Genomic DNA, 4,768 nt, shown 5'->3' on the forward strand with positions numbered 1-4,768 from the left:
GGGATATAGGATTCAGTTAATTGACATCTAGTCGGTCCCTACCGATTGCTGTTTTGTATTCCTTCTAGCACGTCACCTCAACTGACACCATTTGACCATGATCCTGGCCACCTTTTACCTTCAACTAGTCGAATGCCCGTGCGTTGCTACGGAACTTTAAAAAAATGTATAGACACGTTATTGTTCTAATTCGAAAGTATATGTCAAACATGATGGATATTCATCCATATAACGCCAACTATCAATTCTTTCTCCCAGTGCTTTCTGTAATGTGAGGATCACTTCAAAATCGTAAATAACACGAAATAACTTTCAAATTGTGAAGATAAACATGACAGCAATTAGACAAAGTTCAATTCTCTTTTTTGTTGATCATTTTGTATACGAGTATTCAATTATGGTGTAAAAAAAATCTAGCCATTCTGGAGTATGTTTTATCCAGATATCTAGTCTAGCTCCCAAAACAATCTAAACAAGGGTGAAAGCAGACGCTAAAGATTCAGCATCTACACCGATCAAAATGGCCTCTTGACTTCTTGAGCCCCTTGAAGTCCATCGTCTCGATGTACTCTACGCTGCCCCTGAAACCATTGAGCAGCTTGAGCAGCTCGCTGGCCCGATCCTCGGTCACGCCGCCTCAGCACACCTGGAGCAGCTTCCGGTAGGAGCCCACACGCAGTGCCTCGTAGCAGCGCGCGCCAGCGCCGGTGTCCGCGGCACAAAAGAGGTGCCAGAGCACGGAGACGGGCAAACTCCTTGGCCATGTCGGACACGTGGAACACCTTCTTGACCAGCACCGGCATGACCAGCGCGTACGCACACGCGGACCTGAGGCCGGTGTCGGCGCACAGGACGCCATCGAGCACGGCCAGTGCCTTCTCGCTCGTCCCCTTGTCAGTGTCCACGACGAGCTCCACAACGACGTCGGTGAAGCAGGCGGTCGCTGCTGGAGATGGGGTAGTAGGCCGTGATGAGCGCGGCCTTGGTGGCCTGCAGGGACACGGGGTTCCTGACGAGGCTGACGAGCGCACTGCACACGCCGGGCGTCCTCGAGATAACGTTGACGGCGTGCCGGTCGGTGGATGAGGCGAGCTCGCGGTGGACAATGGCGGCGCGCTGGCCCGTGCGGCGACCTCACCGTGCGAGAGCACCGAGATAAGGGTCTTGTGACTTGTGAGACGCCTGGGAGGCAATGCAGCGCCGGGCCTCGTCGTCGAGCGGGAAGAACATGGTAAGGGCCGCCAAGATCGTCCCCAGCGCGCTCAATGCTGCGGCGCTGGTGCTCTCCACGGGCTCTCCGGTGAGGCTATGGAAAGCCGAGGCGAGCTGGCGGGCGGCGCCGGCAGCCACGAGGCACCGGCGGTTGCGGTCGCTCTCCTTCCCAATGGCCCTGGCGGCCCCCTGCCCGCAGGCCGCCGCGTTCCCGCGCACGAAGGCGGCGAGCACCTCGGCGGCGTCGGCCTCGGCGACGGGCACCTGCTCGGCTCGGTTGGCGACGCACCAGTCCTGGATCATGTGGCGCGTGGCGTTGTTGGGGACGAGGTCGGCGAGCCACACGGGGCCGCCGGTGATGGGGCACGTGTCGCGCCCCCGCACTAGCCACCTCTCCCGGCCATTGTTGATGCCCGTAGGTGCCTTGACCGGGTCCTTCATGAGCTCAAGCGAGATCGGGCACCGGACGTGCGCCGGCATCGCCAGCTCCTCATCGTTCCCGGCATCCGCCACCTGCCCTCGTCGTTAGCCATGCGTGGATTGGGAGCGATGGTGCGTAGGTTCGTGGGCGGAGCGGCGGCGATTTTTCACGCGATAGAGACAGGAGCGAGGGGTGACCGAGAGCACGACGTGTGTTAGTGGGCAGTTGTTTCCCTGGTTTGTACGATGGATTATTCCTACGGGGAAGTAGCGACCGCAAGAGGCCTGCGTTTTTCGGATCGTACCGGCGTTTACGAAGTGCGATCACAAAGGGGGAGGGGGTGGTCCAACCATCACGACGACGGCAGATCCCCCTTTAATAGTACAGATGTCACATATACACTCCCTTGGTTCATAGGATAGGAATATTATAGGAATAGGAAAATCATAGGAAGTGAGATGACATGCATCTCAATTTCTATAGAGAAGATGTCATTTGATGCATAGGATAGAAATTTTTTCATTGAGTCTTAACTTTCTCTCACACCACACTTGTCTTTCCCACCAACTAGTACATAAATTTAATTTTCCAAGCTTAAACTTAGAACAAGCCCAATATGTTGAAATAAATTGCCAATAAATAATGTGAAACTTGTCTCTTTCTTTTGATGATATCTCCAAACAAGCCCAATATGAGCTAAATCAATTTTTGGAATTCAATGATTTTTTAAACTAGTGATTTTTTTTGAAATGAGAGAAATTATTTTTCTGAAGTTAAATCATTGTTTCCAAATGAGTGAAATATGTGTTTGAAGTGGTGAAATTAGTTTTCTAAAATGAGTAAATCAGTGTTTTGAAATCAGTGGAATCAAAATTTTGAGATGAGTGATTGTCTTTTGAAATGAAATCTGCTATTTGAAGTGAGTGAAATCAATTTGTTTGGAATGTGTGATTTTTTAATTGACTGAAATCAGGATGTTAAAATGAGTGAAATATGATATTTGAAATGAGTGAAATCAGTATTTCAAATTGGGTAAGTTTATGTTTTTGAGGTGAGTGAAACCTGTTAGTTGAAATGAGTGAAATCAGTTATTTGAAATGACTTCATTGGTCGAAATCAGTGGAATATGATTTTTGAAACGAGTGAAATGTTTTTTCAATAAAGAAAAATAACTTTTTTGAAACAAGTAAACTCGGTATTTCGAAATAAGCGAGATCAACATAAAATAGGTATTTTCAAACAAGTAAAATCGCTACTATGACCGGAATATGGCTTCTGACCGGGATATGCCTACGTGCATGGGATAGAGACTGCTGTGCGGTACTGTACAGGCTAGTGGCACGCCCACCTGGCAGTCAGGGCTATGGCCCCATATGGCAGTCACAACCCCAGCCTACTGGGATGTTAGATATCAATGCGATGTCACGCATGAGAGCATCTAGAGCCGTACTTGACGAATTCAGTCCCTCAAACACTCGTGAACCTGATTGGGCGCGTTCGTAGAAAGTGACCGGCCACGTCTTAAATTAACTACCATGCACCCGAATCTCTCATATTTCAACACTTAGATTCATACAAAGCATGCAAAAAAATAAAATCCTACATACCACCCTAGCTAATCTTCATCGTTGGAGTGCCGCGCGCCGGGTGGACGGGCATGTAGGAGGGCTCCGTCTCCTCCTCCTCCTGCTCGACCTCATCCATGTACGCGAACATCTCCTCCTACTGCTCTGCGGCGTGCTGCGCCTCCATCTCCTATCGGCGACGGCGTCTCGCCTCCGCATCCGACTCCGAGCAGAGGGAATCGAGGATGGCCTGCTGCTCCACCCACAGATCCGCGTCCCCTGTGTCCCTCACATCCTACTCCGGCTCCTCCTTGTCCTGCTCCTGCTCCTCCTCAACCCCCCCCCTTCTCCTCCAACTCCTCCGGATCCACTGCATCCGGACGTAGCTCTACTGCGGTTTGGGTTTCGCACCTTGCCCGGTTCTGCTCAAAGAGCAGCAGCCGGCACTCCAACGTTACAAATGGGTGGCCCCATATCCGGCGCGTGGGGACATGGCTACTAGTGGTGGCGGACAGGGTGTGGAAAGTGGCGTCGGCGATAGACGAGCGAAGGAAAATGTGGAGGGGTAGGGTTTCGGTGCAGACGGTCGGCTAAAATAACAGGCTAGGCACTACACGGCCCACCGGAGAGGTGCCACGCAGCGAAATCGGTCCAACGAAGAAGACAAGCTTCGGACCGCCGGGTTTTCATGTGAGACCCCAACGCCGGTCCGATGTGGCGGGCGCGCCCTGATGCTCCCATATCCGCTCCATATTTTGGCCGGATATGAGGGGTACCGGTTAGTCCGGGCGTTTGAGGCCCGTTTGAGGCGCCGGCTGGGTTGAAATTTTATGACCGGTCAGTGACCGGGAGTCCATCCGGACGTTTGAGACAGGTTTGGAGTGGCAGACTGTAAATGTTGTGAGCCCATGTTTCCTTGTATGTAAAAGGCCACGGGCGAGTTACTTTGCCGTTGGATCTTTCTCGTGGTACAGCATAAAGTTTTGCAACTTTTCACCAAGAATACACGTTCTACCGCTTATGAATCACGGAAGATTCAGATCAAAATATATCACTAGCAGATGCAAATGACTTGCATGTCAGCAGTGCTTAAGAATGAAGGACGTTCGAGGGAAAATGCAACTATGTAGTTTAGACTTTGGAGCTAAATTAATTAGCATCAATATGATACATGTTAAAAGTGTATAATGTATAACGTGTGTACGGTAAATGTATAAACCATACACACGAGTAGATAAGGGTCGGCGTTGTGTTTGTAATCCTGGTTGTTAGGGTCATTGCGGATGATCTCATCTCTTGTATAGATTATGACTTGGAGATCAATCTAGCAACTACCTGACAACTAACTCTGTAATCCTTCTGCATATATAAACACGTAACGTGTCCCTGCAGAGGCATATGCTTCTCGCAACTTTATATGGTATTTGAGCCAAAAGGTCTTGAGTTCAAAACCTTACCAACGCAGTATATTATGCGACCTACATCGATCTCACATCTAAGGACAAAAATAGCCTAAACGTGAGGGGGCGGGGGGTATTGAAATATATTGCCCATCTCTCTTCATCAGTTC

The 4,768-nt window shown here is 50.2% G+C and overlaps 1 pseudogene; it reads right to left on the minus strand.

Moving 5' to 3' along the window:
* Positions 1–499: 499 nt before the first annotated feature.
* Positions 500–1,731, minus strand: LOC125547393 (annotated as a pseudogene).
* Positions 1,732–4,768: the final 3,037 nt, after the last annotated feature.

Source organism: Triticum urartu, chromosome 3, assembly GCF_003073215.2.
Source record: "Triticum urartu cultivar G1812 chromosome 3, Tu2.1, whole genome shotgun sequence".
NCBI classification, from domain to species: Eukaryota; Viridiplantae; Streptophyta; class Magnoliopsida; order Poales; family Poaceae; genus Triticum; species Triticum urartu.